The following is a 24,189-nucleotide window of genomic DNA, read 5'->3' on the forward strand; positions in this document are numbered from 1 at the left end:
TTATCATCCATTACGTTTGACACTTGATGGGCTCTTCCTAACTGTAAACTTATGTCTTCCATAAGCATTGGTATATTTTATGATTTCTTTCCTAATTTTCTTTCCTCCATTTTTTTTTTTTTTTTTAAGATTTTTTATTTATTTATTTGAGAGAGAGACTGAGAGAGAGCACGAGAGCGGGGAGGGTCGGGAGGGTCAGAGGGAGAAGCAGGCTCCCCGCCCAGCAGGGAGCCCGACGCGGGACTCGATCCCGGGACTCCAGGATCATGACCCGAGCCGAAGGCAGTCGCCTAACCAACTGAGCCACCCAGGCGCCCCTCCTCCATTTTCTTTCTCTGGGATTCTTTTTTTTTTTTTTTTTAAAGATTTTATTTATTTATTTGCGAGAGAGAATGAGAGACAGAGAACACGAGAGGGAGGAGGGTCAGAGGGAGAAGCAGACTCCCCGCTGAGCAGGGAGCCCGATGCGGGACTCGATCCCAGGACTCCAGGATCATGACCTGAGCTGAAGGCAGTCGCTTAACCGACTGAGCCACCCAGGTGCCCCTCTCTGGGATTCTTATTAGTTGGATGTTGTACCTCCTGGATTGACCTGCTATTCATAAATATATTTGATCACTATGGCATTTTACTCAACATTCTGGGAAATTTCTTCCATCTTATTTTTGCTTTTTTTAAAATTTTTTTATTGTTATGTTAATCACCATACATTACATCATTAGTTTTTGATGTCTTCCATCTTATTTTCTAACCCTTCTGTTGAACTTATTTTGGCAATCACATTTTAAATTTCCAAGAGCTCTTTTTATCCCTTCAGTTGTTCCTTTTTCATAGTATCTTTTTCTTGTTTTGTGGTGTTTTTTATTGATTCAGTATCATCTTGATTCTTTCTGAGGATATTAGAGGGTCCTTTACATTGTTTGTTTTAGTTAACTGTAGCTTCCTGAATTGTCACTATTTTCTCTGGAATTAGTTTGGTTAATCTTAGTTTTAGATTTTTATGTTGCCATTCTTTCCCCATATATACGGTGATCCTTTATTGTTCCTCCATATTCAAAATGAAGGACTGGTTATTTTAGGTAGCTGGTATAGATTTCTTCTGCAGTTGGTTGTGTTTTCTAGTTATGTTTCTCCCACAGAATTTTTAAAAAATTAGATATAATTGACAGATAAAATATATATTAGTTTCAGATGTACAACATAATGATTCAGTATTTGTACATATTGAAAAACTATCACCATGGTAAGTCTAGTTAACATCCATCATCACAAGTTGCGATTTTTTTTTTTTGTGATGAGAATATTTAAGATCTAGTCCCGTAGCAACTCAGAATTTTTGTTATAAAAGGAGTTCACACATCCTGTTTATTTGCATTCTTTCCCTGTCACCAAGAGAACCAAGCAATGATCACAAGAAGTAAGTTCCCTGTAAATCAGCTTCTTGAAAACTCCACAACTTTTTTTGTAGCCTTGTTGTTTCTTTTGCCAGGTGCTCTTTCCCTCTATGTGTGGCAGGCTCAAGCTTCTACACTGCACCACACTTCCTCAGACTTCTCTCATCAAGCCTGGGGTACTAGGAGCCCCTCCCAGGCCTTGCCTTCTCTTTGTAGGCCTGTCACTTTTTCCTTTATATATCTTGAGGTCAAAAGTTGGTATACTCTTGGAGAATTGAACTTTTTATCATGGTAAAGGACCCTCTTGATCTCCATAAATGCTTTTAGTTCTATTTTGTGTGACATTAATAGAGCCACACTCCCTTCTCCTGTTTGGAATTTGTGCGATATATTCATTGTCATCCTTTTACTTTTGAACTTTCTGTATTTTTAAGTTTTAGATAAGCCACTTAAAACAGCATATGGTTGGGTTTTGTTATATTTTTAATTGGAAGATCTATTCCATTTACAGTTAATGTATTTATTGATATTTTCATTTAAACCCACCATCTTATTTTATGCTTTCTGTTTGCCCTGCCTGTTTTAAGATCCTCCTTCCTTTCTTGCCGTCTGTTGTATTTTAAAAAATCATTCTGCTTTTCCTCCCTCCATTAGTTTTGTTGTTGTTTTTTAAAATATTACTTGTAGCAGTAACTTGTGGACAAGGATGATGATATCCAACTTCAGACTAGATTTCTGTTTGCTTCTGTCAGGTGCCTGGGAATGCTGTCAATCTGGGATCACTTTAATTCAAGTTCGAGTCTTGAAGTTCCCTGGACCACCCAGGTGATACAAAGCCATGCTGCAAGTCCTTGTAGAAGCTGGTTTCTTCTGGTTTATGCTTACCATGAGGGTATAGCCCTGCAAAGTCCCCATTTAAAGTGGAGGTGGTATGTGAGAGACCTATGCCTTTGGTGGGCCCTGGGATTTATCTTTTGTTCTTTGTTAATCCTGTGAGGCCACCAAAACAACAACTTAATCTCACAACTGTTTCTTTTGCATTCAGAAATACACTTTAATGCCAATCTTACTTTTCTGTGTTTTCTCCTACATATTGACCCTGTAATATGTTTCTGTCTTATTACTTATTACTTATATCTATTGGATACCTTTAAGAAAACTTTAAGAAACATATATTTCATCAGCTTTTTTCAGTTGTCCTTAGTAGGAAGTTCATTCCTAATCACTAGTTTGTCATTACCACACGTGGAACTCTAAAAATATTTTAAGGGGCTCCTGGGTGGCTCAGGTCATGATCTCCAGGTCCTGGGATCGAGTCTTGCATCGGGCTCCCAGCTCAGCGGGGAGCCTGCTTCTCCCTCTCCCTCTGCCTCTGCCTCTCCCCCTGCTTGTACTCTCTCTGTCTCTCTCTCACTCTCAAATAAATAAATAAATCTTTAAAAAAAAATAAACATATTTTAAGGTTTCTGATATATTGTCATACTTCCTTCTAGGAAGATAATACCAACTTGCACTTTTCCTAGCAATGTGTGCTATTACCTGTTTCCCTGTATTCTCACCAACATCAGGTAATACTATTTTATAAAAGATTTTGCTGGCAAGAATTTCCAGAAGGATCTAAACACTGGAATGAATCCTGTCACTTATATTTTTACCTTACTAATGGCATTTCTGACAACATTGGAGAGAGTTGAAGTATATCCTTTTGAAAACTATCAATGTTGTTAATATTACGTTCTGTTTTACAATCATATTTATATCCTCAAAGTTTTGTCAATAGGGTGATTTTAAATGTTTAAAATTAACAAATAGCATTTACATTCTTATGATGATATGAATATTATTTATTGTAAAGCCAGCTGGTGTGTTGAAACTGTATTTCTTTCTTTATGGATCTAGTGCCATACCTCCTTGTGGTAGATTGTTTGCAAAGATAGATTCCATAATTTTTCCCATCCTTTGCAATATGACTTTGCTACTCTTCCCATTAAGAGGTGGAGTTTATTTCACCATCCCTTGAATCTGGGCCAGCTTTGTCCAGGGATGTTGTGGGACTTGGAAGCCTAGACTTCAAGAGGTCTTGCAGCTTTTGCTCATGTCTGCTTAGTGCCCTAAGACCATCTGTAAAGAAGTCTGGACTAACCTACTTGAAGAAACCACATGGAGAGAGAAAGAGGCTCAGCTAACAGCACCAACCAACCAACCATATGCCTGATGCCATCCTGGACTATCCAGCTCCTGTCAAACTGCTAGATGACTATAGCTACACAAATAACCACAGAGAAGATTAGCAGAAGAACCACTCACTGAGCCCAGTCCAACTGCTAATCCATTGAATCACAAACAAATGAAATGTTTGTTGTTTCAAGCCACTGAATTTTTTTAGGGTGTTTTGTTACATAGCAATAGTTAACTGATACACCATTTTATGTTACTCAAAGGAGAGTATTTGCAAAAATCCAAATTACATTATGACTTTAATTATCGGAGTGATTTTAAAAATATTTAACAATCTGTGTAGATGAAAGAATATCACAGAGGCTGCAGTACCAATAAAGATGAGGATATGTGAGGTAACTTTTGGAGTGCACTGGTTGATGGTGGACTGTCATAGCCTCTGGGGTCAAATGGATACCTAGCATTTTCCTGTTGGTGCAAATGCCATCAACAGTGGTGCTGTCTTTCCTGTCTTGATCTGGACTTGCTCTTAACAAAGAGGCCCTGGGATGACACAAGAGAAGGCAGGTATATAGACTGGTTAGTGGTCACTGGGGCAGGTACTCTTCAAAGTGGAGCCCACCTGGGACTCCCTGGAGCCAGAGTGACTGGTGTTGTAGGTGGTGGGTATACAAGGGCTTAGCTTAGTGATTGTGAATCAGTCAAGTACAGAATTATTTCCTTATTTTATATATTGGCTGACTATCAGGCCTCTTGTACAGATTTATTGTACAATTAAAGCAAACATATTTATGATTGTGGCTGTAATACAGCTGTCATTTTGAGTTTAAATGTCTGTTTCTCCCCAGTAGAGAGTTGGTAATTGTCTTCTAGCTGCAACTGACTTGGTGATTATCCTCATTCTGGTTCTTCTTTTTCAAAATTAAAAAATAAACTTCGCATATGTATTGCAAGGATCCTGCTGATTCCGTCCATGTTTATTAAATATTCAACTATTATACTGCAAGGGCTGCCTGCCCAGGTCCCCTAAAAACAAATAGCTCTTTATGTATTTTTACACTTTTATTTATTAAATAACCTCGACCCCCCAACATGGGACTTGAACTCACAACCCTGAGATTAAGAGTCTCATGCTCCACTGACTGAGCCAGCCAGGCGTTCCCCAAATTGCTCTTTAATACCTCTTATTTTAAAACCACTTTTGCATCTTTAGTTGGATTCCATTTTTCCTCTGCTCACACTGACCATACTGATCATACTTGTTAGAGGCCTCAAAGCCCCTTGTTAGCAATAAATTCTCTGAGTTTCAGTGGTCTTAACTTCTCAGAAATGTTATTTCCCTAATTCTTCTGTTTACATTTATATCTGATTCACTCTTTTCATGATGGGAGAGCCATTTGCCCATCCTCTTGAGGAATATGAAACAAAGAAACAATGTCTATGGCATGTTTATCCATGTCCCGTGTGTAAAGTGTCCCCCTTCATAAGCTATAGTGCAGGGATCAAAATAAACATGCTTCCAAAGCTGTCTAATCACCAGAGCAGCTGCTGCTTCCCCAATAAGAGACTTTCAATATCTGGGGAACTTTAACTCTTTCCTGCCCACTGTGTAAAAATTACAATATGCAGATTTCAAAGTTCTTTAAATCATATTATCCGTTTTCAGAATTCTTCCTCTCCTTTTCAAGGCTCAGAGTTTAGAAGCAAAGAATGTGAGGATAATAAATGGTTTAAGAGAGATGGTCAAAGAGGGTGGAGTCATTTCTTTATGGAGAGGAAAATGTGTGAATGTTCTCAAGATTGCTCCTGAAACAGCTGTTAAAGTCTGGTCATATGAACAGGTAAAGTCATACTGCCTATGACATTTATTTACAAGGAAAAGTTATTTAATTTTATTTTTAAAAATTGCTTCAGATTATTACAAAACAAAGGGAGACGATTACTTATATTGGAGCATTATTTTAATGTTATATTATTTTATTTTTTATTATTTTTTAGATTTTATTTATTTATTTATTTATTTATTTATTTATTTATTTAAGAGAGAGAGAGAGAGAGAGAGAGCGAGTATGAGCAGGGGGAGGGGCAGAAGGAGAAGGAGAGAATCTCTAGCAGACTCCATGTTGAGTGCAGAGCCTAACATGGGGCTGGATCCCATGACCCTGTGATCATGACCTGAGCTGAAGCCAAGAGTTGGACGTTTAACCAACTGAGCCACCCAGGCACCCTGTTATTATTATTCTAAAATTATGCTGTTTTTAAAAGAAAATGCCTTCTTCTTTTTTTTTTTTTAGATTTTATTTATTTATTTGGCAGAGAGAGATACAGTGAGAGAGGGAACAGAAGCAGGGGGAGTGGGATAGGAGAAGCAGGCCTCCTGCTGAGCAGGGAGTCTGATGCGGGGCTTGATCCCAGGACCCTGAGATCATGACCCAAGCCGAAGGCAGACGCTTAATGAACTGAGCCACGCAGGTGCCCTGAAAATTCCTTCTTTTAATATTTCCTCAATAAAAGCTAGTTTAGATAATTGGTTTGGGCACCTACATGGAGACTTCAAAACAGTATACTAAGTTCACTGAATTCCAACAGGAATATGGTTGAATCAAGGGAGAAAAAATGAAACAATGGACTGAGTCAGGCTTTAGAGACCACAGACTTGTATTTGCTCCATTCTAGTTGTGTGGACTTGGATAAGTTCCCATAACATCTCTGAACTCCAGTTGGCTCATCTGTAAAATGTAGAAAATAATATCTATTTTGCAAGTAGCTTGGCACATCATAAGCATTCAAGAAACAGTGGTCCCAACTATTACATAAAGCATAATGTAGGATACTGTGGGTAAGTTCTACAGAGGGACTCACACTAGGTTGAGGGGCTAGGGATGGCCCTCGGAGGTAACATTTAGGTTGAAACCCCAAGGGTAAGTGGAAAATTTCCAGTTGAAAGAGAAAAGAATACTCCACCCAGAATAAACAATGTGTTCAAAGCCCTGGAGGCAAAAGAGCAAAGTGTGTTTGAGGTGTTAAAAGAAGCTCCCTGGGGCTCCTGGGTGGCTCAGTCATTAAGCGTCTGCCTTCGGGTCAGGTCGAGCCCCGCATTGGGCTCTCCGCTCTGCGGCGGGAAGCCTGCTTCTCCCTCTCCCACTCCCCCTGCTTGTGTTCCCTCTCTCGCTGTGTCTCTCTCTGTCAAATAAATAAACAAAATCTTTAAAAACAAAAAACAAACAAAAAAAGAAGCTCCCTAAGACTAGAGTGGTGATTGTGGTTAAAGAGGAGGCAGACAAGCAAAGGGAAAAGAGGCAAAAGCGCAGGGAGAATGGTTGGGACAGTATGAAGTAACCCAGGTGAGAGATGAAAGTGATGTCAGTGGAGAGAGACAAGTGGACAGATTCTGCAGATACTTAGGAAGTGGATAAGATTTTGTTATAATTATTTGTGGATTGTAAAAGAGAGGGAGATATCACGGATGATACTGAAATTATTAGTTTGTTCAACTGGGACCATTTATTGTGATGGGGAACACTTGGGCAGCACTGCCATGTCACAAATCCTCAAGGGCTCCATTTGCAGTATATTTTGAGGGGCAGTGTGTGTGTGTGTGTGTGTGTGTGTATTTAGTTTTGGGCACGTGGAGCTTGAGGTGTCCATATTAGTTAGGAATCTTTAGGTCATAAATAACAGGAAGTGTGACTCAAGCTGGCTTCCATAATAAACGGAATTTATCTTCTCACGTTTAGAAATAGGGTGGACTTCTGGTGAAGCTTTATTTATCTGATCAACTGTGTCACCAAAGACTCCACCCCACCCATCTTCTCTCTGACCTCCACTGGGTTCTTTATCCTAAGACTTATTCTTTTTGTGATTGAAAGATGACTGCCTGAGGCTTCCAGGGGTTCATGTTTCTTTGTGGCAGGAAGAGAGCTGACTCTTCTCGTAGTTCTCTCAGAAGAGCAAGGAAGCTTCTTTTGGGAAGTCTTCCTAAAACATTTCCTTGGGTCTCCCTGGTCCAGGTTGTGTCATTTATCAATCCTTGAACTAATCAATATTGCAGAGTGATAGAATGTACTGATTGGTTTGGAACAAGAAGCTAAAATACAGACCAAAATAAAGGCCAAGGAAATATCCATTCCTTAAGGAAAATTTTATTATCATTATGCAGTAATAATGACAGCTCCCTCAGTTTCTATGTGGCAAGCATGTTACACATCTGCATTATTGTGTTTAATCTTCACAACAATCCTGCAAAGTAGGGACTGCAAATATAATGGTGACCAGTATGGACAAGGCATGTAACTTCATTTTCCAGATGAAAAAACTGAGTTATAGAGAAGTTAGATAATTTGTCCTGGATTACTCAGTAAGTGACCTAGGCAAGATCAAGTCCTAGGTCTGTTTGTGATGTTACGTTGCTTCGTTAAAATTGGATAGAGTTGCTGCCAGAACTTACTGCATAAGGTGCTTAGTTATTTACATCTCAGTGGTTTCCATTCCATTATAATTCCTTATTATAATCAACACGTTGGATATCTGCTGGATACCAGATCTTATTCTAGGCAAAAAGACATACAAGCTGAAGTCTCTACTGTTAAGGTTGGGGCCTCCCACCTAAAGGGCATGACTATATTTACGTTCTTGGTAATGTGCATTATGGTTTTTAACTATGGATTAAATGCCCAAGTGTTCATTGATATGAAATGTTTCTATGCCCTCTGGGACTTCTGAGTATTAACATAACTTTAAACTCTTATTAATACAGTATAAGAAGTTTCTTGCTTCTGAAGGAGTCAAATTAGGAACTTTTGAGCAATTTGCTTCTGCTTCTTTGGCTGGTGCTACTGCACAATCTTATTTACCCCTTAGAGGTAAGTGCTATTGAAAGAAGATGATTTAATTGCTAATTTTAATGAAAATTATGGCTATTTTTTTTCAAATGAGCCAGAAACCTCTTACAATTAGTAGTAATTACATGGAGTAAGGAAAACTTATTGCCAGGGCAATATCACCAGAGCTGTGACATCCAGTTGGCATTTCTATTACTGTTCTATTTTTTTTTCATTTTCCCTTCCATATGAACATTAAAATTGGCTTGCCAAGGTTCTTTAAAAACAAAAAACAAAACCAGTTGGAATTTTTGACTCTAACTGTACTGAATGAATTTGGGAAGAAATGACAATTGTAATACTGAATCTTTTTGTCCAGGAAGGAGGTATCTCTCTCTCTATTTAAATCTTCTTTATATTCTTTGATAAGGTCTATAATTTTCTTATAGAGGTCTTACACATTATGAGGCTTTTATATTACTGTATCTTTGTTATATTTGTTGCTATTAATGTATTCCTTTACATTTTGCTAATGTTTATTGTTAGTATATATGAAAACTCTTGGATTTTAACTTTTATCCAACCACTCTACATTACTCTTATTAATTCTAATAATTTGGAAGCTTTTAAGGTTTTCTCTTAATCATTGTTCTTCTGAAATTTCACCATGACATCTACAAATTTGGATTCTTTTCTTCATATTAGTTAATTTTTTTTTCAGTGAAACAGTCGGCATTTTTGTGGTTCTGGGAAATTTTTTACTATTAAATTTTGGATTATATTTTTCTTTCTTTTTTTTTTTTTTAAAGTAGGATCCATGCCCAGCATGGAGCCCAACATGGGGCTCAAACTCAAGACCCTGAGATCAAGACCTGAGCTGAGATCAAGAGTCGGACACCTAACTGACTGAGCCACCCAGGCACCTGAGGATTATATTTTTCTTTTTGATCTTGCTATACTCTCCTTCTGTAACTCTTTTAAATTAATTAATTATTCCAGTATAATTAACATACAGTGTTATATTACTTTCAGGTGTACAATATAGAGATTCAGCAATTCTATACACTGCAATGCTCATCATAGTAAGTGCACTCTTAATCCCCATTACCTATTTCACCTATTGCCCCAAGCACTTCTCCTGTGATAACCATCAGCTTGTTCTCTATATTGACTGTTTTTTGGTTCATCTCTTTTTTTCCTTTGTTTCTTTGTTTTGTTTCTTTGTTTTGTTTCTTAAATTCCACATGAGTGAAATCATATGGTATTTGTCTTTCTCTGACTGATTTATTTCACTTAGCATTATACCCTCTAGATTCATCCATGTTGTTGCAAGTGGCAAGATTTCATTCTTTTCTATGGCAGAGTAATATTCTATTGTGTATATATACCACTTCTTTTTTTCCCCCAATTTTTTTTTTTTTAAGATTTTATTTATTTATCTGACAGATAGAGAGACAGCGAGAGAGGGAACACAAGCAGGAGGAGTGGGAGAGGGAGAAGCAGGCTTCCCGCGGAGCAGGGAGCCCGATGCGGGGCTCGATCCCAGGACCCTGAGATCATGACCTGAGCTGAAGGCAGACGCTTCATGACTGAGCCACCCAGGCGCCCCCCCTTTTTTCAATTTTTTAATTTAAATTCTAGTTAGTTAACATATAGTTATAGCACTTCTTCTTTATCCATTCATCTATCTATGGACACTTGGGCTGCTTCTATAATTTGGCTATTGTAAATAATGCTGCATTAAACATAGGGGTGCATATATCTTTTCAAATTAGTGTTTTTGTATTTTTTTTTAAAGATTTTATTTATTTATTTGAGAGAGAGAGAATGGGAGACAGAGAGCATGAGAGGGAGGAGGGTCAGAGGGAGAAGCAGACTCCCTGCCGAGCAGGGAGCCCGATGCGGGACTCGATCCTGGGACTCCAGGATCATGACCTGAGCCGAAGGCAGTTGCTTAACCAACTGAGCCACCCAGGCGCCCGTGTTTTTGTATTCTTTGGGTTAATACACAGTAGTGGAATTACTGGATCATATGGTAGTTCTATTTTTAATTTTTTGAGGAACCTCTATACTGTTTTCCACAGTGACTGCACCAGTTGGCATTCCCACTGATACGGCACGAGGGTTCCTTTCTCTCCATATTCTTGCCAATACTTGTTTCTTGTGTTTTTGATTTTAGCAATTCTGACAGGTGTTTGGTGATATCTCATTGTGGTTTTGATTTGCATTTCTTTATGATTAGTGATGTTGAGAATCTTTTCATGTGTCTTTGGCCATCTGTATGCCTTCTTTGGAGAAATGTCCATTCAGTTCTTCTGCCCATTTTAAAATTGGATTATTGGGTTTTTTTTTTTTTTTGTGTGTGTGTGTGTGTGTTGATTTATATGTTCTTTTTTGGTGTTGATGTATATGTACTTTTTATATTTGGATACTTACCCTTTATTAGATATGTCATGTGCAAGTATCTTCTCCCATTCTGTAGGTTGTCTTTTAGTTTTGTTGATTGTTTCCTTTGCTACACAGAAGCTTTTTATTTTGATGTAGTCCCAACAGTTTATTTTTGCTGTTGTCTCCCTTGCCTCAGGAGACAAATCTAGAAAAAAGTTGCTATGGCCAATGTCAGAGAAATTATGGCCAGTGCTCTCTTTTAGGATTTTTATGGTTTAGGTTTCACATTTAGATCCTTAATCTATTATGAGTTTATTTTTGTGTATGGTTTAAGAAAGTGGTCCAATTTCATTCTTTTGCATGTAGCTGTCCAGTTCTCCCAACACCATTAGTTGAAGAGACTGTCTTTTTCTCATATGTATTCTTGCCTCCTTTGTTGAAGATAATTGACCGTGTAATTGTGGGTTTATTATAGGCTTTCTATTCTGTTCTATTGATCTATGTGTCCATTTTTTTTTGTCAGTACCATACTGTTTTGATTATTACAACTTTGTAATATATCTTGAAATCTGGGATTGTGATACCTCCAGGTTTGTTCTTCATTTTCAAGATTGCTTCAGCTATTTGGGGTCTCTTATGATTCCATACAAATTTTAAGATTATTTGTTCTAGTTCGTGAAAAATGCTGTTGGCATTTTGATAGGGCTTGCATTAAATCTGTTGATTGCTTTGTGTAGTATGGACATTTTAATAATATTTTTTTCTCCCAATCCATGAGCATGGAATATCTTTCCATTTGTTTATGTCATCTTCAATTTCTTTCATCAAGGTTTTATAGTTTTTGAACACTACGGGTCTTTTAACTCCTTGGTTAAGTTTATTCCTAGGTGTTTTATTATTTTTGGTGCAGTTGTAAATGGGATTGTTTTCTTAATTTCTCTTTCGGCTACTTCATTATTAATGCATAGAAATGCAACATATTTCTGTATATTGATTTTGTGTCCTGTAACTTTACTGATTGATTTATCAGTTCTGATAGCTTTTTGGTGGTGTCTTTATGGTTTTCTGTATATAGTATCATCTCATCTGCAAATAGTGAAAGTTATACTTCTTCCTTACAACTTTGGATGCCTTTTATTTCTTTTTCTTATCTGATTTCTGTGGCTAGGATTTCCAATACTATGTTGAATAAAGATGGTGAGAGTGGACATCCTTGTGTTGTTCCTGATCTTAGGGGAAAAGCCCTCAGTTTTTCACCATTGAGTATAATTTTAGTATAATTTTTCATATATGGCTTTTGTTATGTTGAGATATGTTCCCTCTAAACTTACTTTGTTGAGGGTTTTTATCATGAATGGATGTTGTATTTTGTCAAATGCTTTTTCTGCATCTATTGAAATGATAATATGGTTTTTTTATCCTTTCTCTTGTTGATGCGATGTATCATATTGATTGAAATTTATGAATATTGAACCATGTTTTCATCCCTGGAATAAATTCAACTTGATCTTGGTGAATTTTTTTTTTTAGTGTATTGTTGGATTCAGTTTGCTAATATTTGGTTGACGATTTTGCATCTATGTTCATCAGAGATATTGGCCTGTAGTTCTCTTTTTTAGTAGTGTCTTTGTCTGGTTTTCATAGCAGTAATGTAGGCCTCACAGAATTAATTTGGAAGTTTTCCTTCCTCTTCTATTGTTTGGAATAGTTTGAGAAGAATAGGTATTAATTCTTCTTTAAATGTTTGGTAAAATTCACTTGTGAAGCCATCTGGTCCCAGACTTTTGTTTGTTGGGAGCTTTTTGATTACTGACTCAATTTCATTGCTGGTAATTGGTCTATTCAAATTTTCTATTTCTTCTTGATTCAGTTTTGGGAGGTTTTATGTTTCTAGGAATTTATCCATTTCTTCTAGGTTGTCTAATTTATTGGCATCTAATTACTCATAATATTCTCTTATAATTGTTTGTATTTCTGTGGTGTTGGTTCTTATTTCTCCTTTTTCATTTCTGATATTTTTGAGTTCCTTCTCTATTTTATTTATTTATTTTTGATGAGTCTGGCTAAAGGTTTATCAATTCTGTTGATCTCTTCAAAGAACCAGCTCCTGGTTTCATTGACCTGTTCCATTATTTCTTTAGCTTTTATTTTGTTTATTTCTACTTTAGTTTTTATTTCTTTATTATTTCCTTCCTACTACTGGTTTTAGGTTTTGTTTGTTATTCTTTTTCTAGCACCTGTAGGTGTAAGGTTAGGTTGTTTATTTGAGATTTTTCTTGCTTGTTAAGGTAAGCCTGTATATTTATAAAATTCCCTCTTAGAACAGCTTTTGCTGCATCCCAAAGATTTTGGACCAATGTATGTATGTTCATTTTCACTTGTCTTCATGTATTTTTTTATTTCCTCCTTGACATCTTGGTTGACCCATTCATTGTTTTGTAACATGTTGTTTAACAACCATGTTCTTTCCAGATTTTTTCTTGTGGTTGATTTCTAGTTGAAAGCAGATGTAGTTTCTGACCACTAGGACTGTGGTCGGAAAAGATGTAGGGTATGTCTTTGATCTTTTTGAATTTGTTGAGCCTTGTTTTGAGCCTAATCTATTTCGGAGAACATTTCATGTGCACTTGAAAAGGATGTATATTCTGCTGTTTTAGGATGGAATGTTCTGAATATATCTTTTAGATCCATCTGGTCCAATGTGTCATTCAAAGTCACTGTTTCCTTGTTGATTTTCTGTTTGGATGATCTATCCATTGATATAAGTGGGGTGCTAAAGTCCCCTATATTATTGTATTACTACTGATTACTTCTTTTATGTTTGTTATTAGCTGCTTTATATATTTGGGTGCTCCCATGTTGGGTGCATAAATATGTACAATTGTGATATCTTCTTGTAGGATTGTTCCCCTTATTATTATATAATGTCCATCTTTGTCCCTTGCTACAGTCCTTGTTTCAATGTCTATTTTGTCCAATATAAGTATTGCTATCGGCTTTCTTTTCACTTCCATTTGCATGATAAATGTTTTTCCATCCCTTCACTTTCAATCTATATGTGTCTTTAGGTCTGAATAGGGTCTCTTGTAATCAGCAAAAAGATGGGTCTTGCTTTTTTATTCATTCCATATACTGTGTTTTTTTGATTGGAGCATTTACATTCCATTTACATTCAAAGTAATCATTGATAGGTAAGAACTTATTGTCATTTTGTTACTTGTTTTATAATTGTTTTTGTAGTTCTTCTCTGTTTCTTTCTTCTCTTGCTCTCTTGTCTCATTGTTTTGTTGGTTTCTTTAGTGATATATTTGGATTCCTTTCTCTCTATTTTTTGCATAGCTATTACTGGTTTTTGATTTGTGGTTACCAATAGGTTTGTATATAACATCTTCTGCATATAGCAGTCTATATTAAATTGATGGGTCCCTTGAGATTGCATCCTTTTTTTACTCCTCTCCCCCTCATGCTTTAGGTATATGGTGTCATAATTAACATCTTCTTCTTCTTCTTTTTTTTTTTGTGAATTCCTTGACTGATTGTTATAGATATACTTACTTTTACTGCTTCTGTCTGCCTGCTTTTCATGTTCCTGCTTATGGTCTTTCCTTTAACATTTCTTGTGAGCCTGGTTTAGTCGTGATGAATTTCTTTAACCTTTGTTTGTCTGGGAAATTCTTAAGCTTTCCTTTTATTCTGAATGATAACCTTACTGGATTGAGTATTCTTGTGTGCAGGTTTTTTCTTTCAGCACTTTGAATATATAATACCACTCCCTTCTGGCCTGCAAATATTCTGCTGGCAAATTAGCTGATAGCCTATGGGGTTTCCCTTGTATGTAAGTTTTCTGTTCTCTTGCTGCTTTTAAAATCTTTCTTTATTACTATTTTCCCATTTTAATTACTGTGTGTCTTGGTGTGAACCTCTTTTGGTTGATTTTGTTGGGGGCTCTCTGTGCCTCCTGGATCTGTACTTCTGTTTCCTTCCCCAGATTCAGGAAGCTTTTAGCCATTATTTCTTCAAATAAATTTTCTGCCCCCTTTCTCTCTCTTCTTCTGGGATCACTATAAAGTGAATGTTATTATGCTTGATGGTGTTGCTGAGTTCCCTAAGTCTACTTTCATTTTTTATTATTATTTTTCTCTCTTCTTTTTGGCTTGATTCCTTTCCATTACTTTGTCCTTCAGGTTGCTGATTTGTTCTTCCTCTCATCTACTATTTATTCCATCTAGTGTATTTTAAATTTCAGTTAAGTTCTTCATCCCTTTTTTTTTTTAATGTTTTCTGTCTCTTTGTTAATAGTCTCACTGAGGTCCTCTACTCTTTTCTCAAGTCCAGTGCGTATCTTTATGACCATTTCTTTAAGTTCTCTATCAGGCATATTATCTCCATTTCATATATCTTTCCTGTGATTTTGTCTCATTCTTTCATTGGGGATATATTCCTGTCTCCTCATTTTGACTTACTTTCTGTGTCTGTTTCTGTATGTTAAGTAATTCAGCTATGTCTCCTGCTCTTGAAAGTAGTGGACTTCTGAAGAAGATGTCCTGTAATGTCCTGCAGTGCAATGTTCCCTCTTTGCCAGAACCGGTGCTTCAAGGGAGTTTCCTATGTGTATTGCCCGTGATCTGCTGTTACGGCTGAGCCACTTTTTTCTTCAGTTTAGTCATCTGCAATGGCTCTCTTTGCCTGTTGTAGACAGGGTTTGGTCCTTGTGTTGTTGTGGGCCAGTCTGGGGCTGCCTTGGGCTTAAGTTGAGTAAGACAAGGTGTTTTCCAGAGATGTAGTAATACTCAACTGCTGGGTGCTTTCCCTGTGTTGTCCTCTGAGAAGCTTTTGTTGGTGGGCAGGGCCTGCATTCAGACCAGATGTCTGCCCCCATCCTACTGCTGGGGCCATAGTTGGTTTCACATGTGTGGTTATCTTCCCTTCTCCCCAAGGCATGAGTCACTTTGGAGTAGTGCTGGCCTCTTTTGGAGCTGTTTGCACACTGCTAGACTTATGGCACTGTTTTGAATGGGCTCTGATCAAGGGACTATTGGAGTGGGCAAGTCCACAGACGAATGTGGGGGTGGGGACTGTGGTTCCAGCAAGATCTGGGCAATTCCACTGTGGGAGGGGACCTGCAGCCTCAGGGGACTGAGGCAGGCCTGGTTATGGGGACAGAAATGCAGAAGTCTGTGGGAGTGGGATGCACAGTGTTAGCAAGGTTTGCACAGGTCTGCTCTGTAGGGGACCTGGAGCTGAAGCCTGCCTGGAGGGGATGTGTTCACAGGAGAATGCAGGGGTGGGGCACTGTTAGCAAGTTAGCACTCTGTAGTGGGTGTTGGCACTGTGCTGGTTTCCACCTGAGTCTGTGTCTTTACTGGGGGGTGATGGGGGGAAATGGTGCTCACCAGGTCCTTTGTTCCTGGAGAAGTCTCCCAACATTCCCTGCCCCTCTAGCACATACTCTGATTTAGTAAACAAATATCCCTCCCATATACTCCAGGCATTTTTTAAACTGCTGCTTCTATGCTGTATCTCCACGTGGTTGTTGGTTGTGTTGTCTCTCTAAGGGCAGGGACTCAGCTTCCTTTGACTCTCCTGGATCTCCTAGAGCTGAGCCCGCTGATTTTTAAAATTCTAGGTGGTAGGCCCTGCTGATTGTAAGAACTCACAAAATTTGGCCCCTTTGATTTTCAAAGCCAAATATTACAGGAATTTGTCTTCCTCATGTGAGATTCCTGTGCCTGGGGTACCTGGTTTGAGGGTCGGTTTTTTCCCCCTCTCCTGGCCACATTGCCCCTTTGTCCCTGGACAGTCCTGTAGTCCATTTAGCTCCCAACCATGTCACCCCCATTCCTACTCTCTTTGATTGGTCCCTTCTCTCCATTTACTTGTGGAGAGCCTATTCTGCCAGCTTCCAGTGTTTTCTGGGTTATTTACACTAATGTGGGTGTTTTCCAGTTGTATTTGTGGGACAAAGTGAGCTTAGAATCCTCCTACTCCTCCATCTTCCCTGGAAGTCTGCCTCCTGTAACTCTTATTTTTGATAGATACTAGAATTTCTGGTGATACCATCCAAAATTCTGTCAATCTTTTTTCTTATATTTTCCCTGTGTATACATATATACATGTGTAGTTGTTTGTGAAATCCTAACATCAGTTTCTTAGGACACTAAATTTGGGGGTGGGGGTTTGTAAGAGCTTCTTTTTTTATTTTGGGTTCCTTATCTGAGTCACAGTAGAATAGCTATGGTTAAAATCTTATAATTTGGACAAAAAGAAAACAGAGATGAATTCATACACTCTATCTTCCTATGAAGTTAAATTAAGAAATGTAGTAAAAGCATTTAAACACTGTATTTGTAAGCTATTCCTATGGAAAACTAAAATATTCCAGGGAACAGTAGGAAAATATATAGATATACTGTTGTTAAAAATACAGTATAACCTAAGATTGTTTTCTCTTTTTAATTCCATAATAATGGGTGAGCTCTGTAGCCTACAATTTGTGGTAATGCTCTGGGTTAGATAACTGATCAATGACCTTACAACATTATCTTTTTTTACATTCAGGTTTTAAAAACTAATTTGGCCGTGAGTAGAACTGGACAGTACCCTGGGATTTTGGATTGTGCCAGGAAGGTCTGGAAGCTTGAAAGAGTTACCGGCTTTTACAAAGGCTATGTTCCTAGTCTTCTGGCTGTCAAACTATATGTAGGCATAGATTTTACTATTTATGAGGTGAGTTTGTTTCCATGATGGACTTAAAAACAGATTTATTAGATCTGAAATTATTATACAACTTAAAATTTTTTTATCAAATTACATTTAAGGCAGAGTCAATAGAGAACACAGTTTTTACAGTTTGTTTTGCTGGCTCCTCTTCCTCAAGATTACATGTAGTTTTCTATGAGTATTGATCTCAACCTCCCCTCTTCTCTCCCTGCACACAACCCACTGTCCTTCAATGACTCCCATCTGTTGCTGGGTTTCAGTATAGCTGGTATACCACTTACTTGCAGATCTGTTTTTTAACCTCTCTTCTGATCTCCAGACCACCAAGGAGATTGCACAGCACTGTTTTGTTTTCCATTTTTCTGGCATATGATTTGGCTCATGTTACTCTTGTTCTGGGCTTCCTTGTGGATAATTTCTGGTAATGATAATTATCTACTCCAAATCAATTAAAGTCACTTGATTTCTCAAAAAATAATAGTAAGGGGGGAGGAGGAGTTAAGATGGTGGAGTAGTAGGGGGATCCTGAGCTTGCCTCATCCCTAGCTTGATCAACATCAAATCATTTTGAACAACTAGGAAATCGATCTGAGGATTAAGAAAACAATCTGCACAATTGGAGGGAGAGAACATGGCAGATGTGAAGTTTGGAGCCATGAATTGGGGGAGAGAAAAGCTGCAGTGCCATGAAGGGGAGGGAGCCCTTTTCACAGAGTGAAGTCAGGGAGAGAGGGAAAGAGCGGGAGAGAGAATAGCGCATAGGGTTTGCACAATACACTGCAGTGAGGGGATCCCCTGGGTGGCACTGGGAGAGAAAGCTCCCCTTCCTGGAGTACATTTGGAAGAGAGTTTTTGCCTCTCCAAGGACAAAGGGCCCACTGGGTGTCTTCGAGTAGCTCTTCAGCAGCAGGGGACAGAGGTGCACACAGAGGGCAGATAACCTGGTGGCAGCTTTTTGCTGTGCATCAGCATAGACTCCAGCCACCATGCACATACCGTTCAACTGCTTTTCTGGGACAGAACGGTACCGGGTGCAATGCCAGGCTCTCCTCTGGGGGAGGGGAGCGGTCTGTGCCTTGCCAGGCCCTTTAAGAGTTGGAGTTTTGAATCCCAGCTATTCACCAGAGATAAAACACGGGAGAACTGTGGCGCCTGGCCTGCCAACAGCCCAGGCACAGACAAGTTGAGGGCAGGGGTCTGATGAAAGCCTGGGACACAGGAGAGGAGATTGTTCGCTTCTCTGTGAGGGCTTCCTACACTGGAAGGCCACGAGTACCCCTCCCTGGGAATGAGAGGACAGGGTGACCCCATCTTCCACACACACCCCCACCAGCACAGTGGGACTTCAGAAAGAAACACAGTGCCTCCAGTGGAGGCTGCAGTCCCTTATACCAAACTCCGCCCCCTGCATCTGGCAGGGGCATCTTTAAAAAGGCCTGTCTGACTGTGAGACAGAGCAGAGGGCCTCTCCCTCAGAAGATCAACACAGGCCCCCCTCATGTACCAGGTCTACTGATCATAGAGTGCTGCAAAGTCTCAGTTTCAATTCTGGTGGAAATCGGATCAGGCTTTCTTTTTATTTTTAATACATTTATTTTATTTTATTCTTCTTCTTTTTTCCTTGGAATCAGGCTTAAGGTTTTTATTCTTTGTTGGTTTGTTTGTTTACTTTTCTCATGTTTTGGATCAGGCTTTTCTTTTCTTTTTTCCTTCTTACTTTCTTATTCCTTGGAATCAGGCTTATAGTTTTTGTTTGTCTGTTTCCTTCCTTTTTTGTTCCTTTTCCTTTTCTCTTTTCTTGGATCAGACTTTTTATTTTTTATTTTTTAAAAGCAGGCTTATCTTAACAAACAGATCAAAGCACACTTAGTTAAATGTCCAAACACTCCCCACTCTAATTAAAACACCATAGGGTATCAGAATGGATAAGAAAAAACAAGACCCATTGATATGCTGCTTACAAGAGACTCATTTTAGACCCAAAGCCACCTCCAGATTGAAAGTGAGGGGGTGGAGAACCATCTCATGCTAATGGACATCAAAAGAAAGCTGGAGTAAGCCATACTAATATCAGTCAAACTAGATTTTAAACCAAAGACCGTAGTAAGAGATGAAGGGCACTATATCATAGGGAAGGGGTCTATCCAACAAGAAGGTCTAACAATTGTAAATATTTATGTCCCCAACTTGGGAGCAGCCAAATATATAAATCAATTATTAACAAACTTAAACTCATTGATAATAATACAGTAATAGTAGGGGACTTTAAAACCCCACTCACTGCAATGGACAGATCCTCTAAGCAGAAAATCAATAAGGAAACAATGCCTTTGAATGACACACTGGGCCAGATGAACTTCACAGATATATTCAGAACATATCCTAAAGCAGCAGAATACACATTCTTTTTGAGTGCACGTGGAACATTCTCCAGATTAGATCGCATACTGGGTCACAAATCAGGCCTCAACCAGTACAAAAAATTGAGATTATACCATGCATATTTTCAGACCACAATGCTATGAAACTTGAAGTCAACCACAAGAAAAAATTTGGAAAGACCACAAATACATGGAGGTTAAAGAGCATCCTACTAAAGAATGAATGGATCAACCAGAAAATTAAAGAAGAAATAAAGAAATACATGGAGGCAAATGAAAATGAAAACATGACAGTCCAAACCTTTGAGATGTAGCAAAGGTGGTCATAAGACGGAAGGATATAGCAATACAGGCATTCCTCAAGAAGCAAGAAAAGTCTCAAGTACATAACCTAACCTTACAACTAAAGGAGCTGGAAAAAAGAAGAGCAAATAAAGCCTAAGACCAGCAGAAGAAGGGAAATAATTAAGATTAGAGCAGAAATAAATGATATAGAAATTAAAAAAAAGAGACACCTGGGTGGCTCAGTTGGTTAAGCGTCTGCCTTCAGCTCAGGTCATGATCCCAGAGTCCTGGGATCAAGTCCCACATCAGGCTCCTTGCTCAGCGGGGAGCCTGCTTCTCCCTCTCTCTCTGCCTGCCGCACCGCCCCCCCCCCCCCCCGCCACCGCTTATGTTCTCTCTCTCTTGACAAATAAATAAAATCTTTAAAAAAAAAAAGAAATTAAAAAAAACCACAGTAGAACAGATCAACGAAACTAGGGGCTGGTTCTTTGAAAGAATTAACAAAATTGATAAACCCCTAGCCAGACTTATCAAAAAGAAAAAAGAAAGGACCCAAATAAATAAAACCACAAATGAAAGAGGAGAGATCACAACCAACACCACAGAAATACAATTATAAGAAAATATTATGAGCAATTATATGCCAACAAATTGGGTAATCTGGAAGAAATGGATAAATGCCTAGAAACATATAAACTACACAACTGACACAGGAAGAAATACAAAATTTGAACAGATCTATAACCAGCAAAGAGATTGAATCAATAATAAAAAATCTCCCAACAAACAAAAGTCCAGGGCCAGATGGCTTCCCAGGGAAATTCTATCAAACATCTCAAGAAGAATTAATACCTATTCTTCTGAATCTATTCCAAAAAATAGAAATGGAAGGAAAACTTCCAGACTCATTCTATGAGGCCAGCATTACCTTGATTCCAAAACCAGACAACGACCCCACTAAAAAGGAGAATTTCAGACCAATATCCCTGATGAACATGGATGCAAAATTTCTCAACAAGACACTAGCTAATCAAATCCAACAGTACATTAAAAGGATTATTCACCATGATGAAGTGGAATTTATTCCTGGGCTGCAGGGGTGGTTCAACACTCACAAATCAATCAACGTGATACACCACATTAATAAAAGAAAGGATAAGAACCATATGATCCTCTCAATAGATGTAGAAAAAGCATTTGACAAAATACAGCATCGTTTCTTGATTAAAAACCCTCAAGAAAGTAGGGATAGAAGGAACATAGCTCAACATCATCAAGGTCATATATGAAATGCCCACAGCTAATATCATTCTCAATGGGCAAAAACTGAGAGCTTTTTTCCCCTAAGGTCAGGAATAGGGATGTCCACTCTTACCACTGTTGTTCTACATAGTACTAGAAGTCCTAGCCTCAGCAATCAGACAACAAAAAGAAATAAAAGGCTTCCAAAGCAGCAAGGAAGAAGTCAAATCTTCACTTTTCACAGATGACATGATACTCTATGTAGAAAACCTGAAAGACTCCACCAAAAAATTGCTAGAACTGATACAGGATTTCAGCAAAGTTGCAGGATATAAAATCAATGTACAGAAATCTGTTGCATATCTATACACTAATAATGAAGCAGCAGAAAGAGAAATCAAGGAGTCAATCCCATTTATGGTTGCATCAAAAACCATAAGATACCTAGGAATAAACCTAACCAAAGAGGCAAAGGATCTCTACTCAGAAAATTATGGAACACTTATGAAAGAAACTGAAGAAGACACAAAGAAATGGAAAAACATTCCATGCTCATGGATTGGAAGAACAAATATTCTTAAAATGTCTATACTACCCAAAGAATACATTTTACACATTCAATGCAATCCCTCTCGATATAACAGCAGCATTTTTCACAGAGGTAGAACAAACAATTCTAAAATTTGTATGAAACTGGAAAAGATCCCACATAGCCAAAGTAATGTTGAAAAAGGAAAGCAAAGCAGGAAGCATCACAATCCCAGACTTCAAGCTGTATTACAAAGCTGTTATCATCAACACAGTATGGTACTGACACAAATACAGACATATAGATCAATACAACAGAATAGAGAGTCCAGAAATGGACCCTGAACTCTATGGTCAACCAATCTTCAAAAAAGCAGGTAAGAATATCCAATGGAAAAAAGACAGTCTCCTCAATAAAAGGTACTGGAAAACTGGACAGTGACATGCAGAAGAATGAAACTGGACCGTGACATGCAGAAGAATGAAACTGGACCACTTTCTTATACCATACACAAAAATAAATTCAAAATGGACGAAAGACCTTATGTAAGACAGGAAACCATCAAAATCCTAGAAGAGAAAACAAGCAGCAACATCTTTGACCTCAGCCAGAGCAACTTCTTACTAGACACATATATTGTTTAATTTCCAAGTATTTAGGTACTTCCAACCATCTTTTGCTGATTGATTTCCAATTTAATTGTCCTGTGGTCAGAGAACATAATCTGTCTGATTTCAGGCATTTAAAGTTTATTGACTTGTTTTGTGGCCCAGGATATGATCTTTGTTAGTGAATTTTACATGTGCAGGTAAAAATAATGGGTATTCTCCTGTTGATGGGTATACTGTTCTATTAATGCCAATTAGTTGATCATGTCATCGAAGTCTTTATACCCTTACAGACTTTGTTTTCTTATTTTATCCATTGCTGTGAGAAAGATATTGACATCTCTGACTCCAGTTGTGGATCTATTTATTCCTCTTTGCAGGCAGTCTATCCATTTTTGCTTCATATATTTTAAAACTTTGTTATTGGGTGCATACACATTACGGTTGTTATGCCATCTTGATGAATCAACTCTCCTAACATATAAAATGTCTTCCTTGTCTTGAAGTCTTCCTTGGCTGATTATTAATATAGCTACCCCAGATTCCTCATAATTAGTGTTTACATGGTATTTCCTTATCCACTCTTTTACTTTCAACCTGTATATCTTTATATCTCATTTTTGTAGAAAGTATACAGTTAGGTCTTGCTTGCTCTGCCTTTTAATTGGACTGCATAGAATATTATGTTTAATGTAGTTATCTATATGGTTAACTTTAAGTCTACCATCTTATTTGTTTTGTTTGTCCTGTTCTTTTTCCTTTTTTCCTCTTACATTCTTTGAGTCAATACAATATTTTTTAGTACTCTATTTTATCTCTTTTTATTGTTTTATTAGCTACAATTCCATGTTGTTGTTTTTTTTTCAATGGTTGCTCTAGGGTTTCCTGCATACATTTTAAAATGTAAACTACTTCACATATAATGCAAGAATCTTTAAGCAGTAGACTTCATGTCCTCTCCCCCATCTTTTTTACTATTGCTGTTATACATTTTACTTCTATGTTATAAGCTTCACAATGTTACTATATTTGCGTTTGAAAGTTATTTATCTTTTGAAGAAACGTCTTTTATATTTATAAATGCTCAGCACTTGCAATATTTTCTAGAAGTTTTATTAATAGCTTTCTGTTTATTATTAATTCCTAAAACTCATTCATTTAAAAATACATATTTTATGACATTTGATCACATTTTTATTATAGCAATTAAGTTGAGTTTTATTTGTTTATAGACCCAGAGCACACTAGATGGTGAGCTTCTATATGAGCAGGTTTAATGTTCTTATTTTTATCTAGCATTTAACAAAATGACGTATAAAATTTATAAGAAATAAATTACATCTTAAAGTATACCTAATATTATTTTAAGAAATAAGCTAATTTTATTCTGTGGTCCAAGACTTGGGATTTTCCAAGAAAAAATATTTTTTAAAACACTGGTCTGGGCCTGTCATTAGACTGTGCCTCTGACTTTTAAAAGATGTGACCAGAGATTGAGGACACAAAGCTTCAGTGCAACAAATTACAGAACTAGGTTTCTACATAATCCCTTAACCCTGTCTACCCTCAATTTTAGAAGGTTTCGGGCTCCTTTGCGGGAGCCTGTAAAAGAGGCTGGGGCCTGGCAGCAATGTCTGGTGTCCC

Source organism: Mirounga angustirostris, unplaced genomic scaffold, assembly GCF_029215605.1.
Source record: "Mirounga angustirostris isolate CCGP_5_RB_7025 unplaced genomic scaffold, mMirAng1.0.hap1 SCAF_4, whole genome shotgun sequence".
Classification (NCBI taxonomy): domain Eukaryota; kingdom Metazoa; phylum Chordata; class Mammalia; order Carnivora; family Phocidae; genus Mirounga; species Mirounga angustirostris.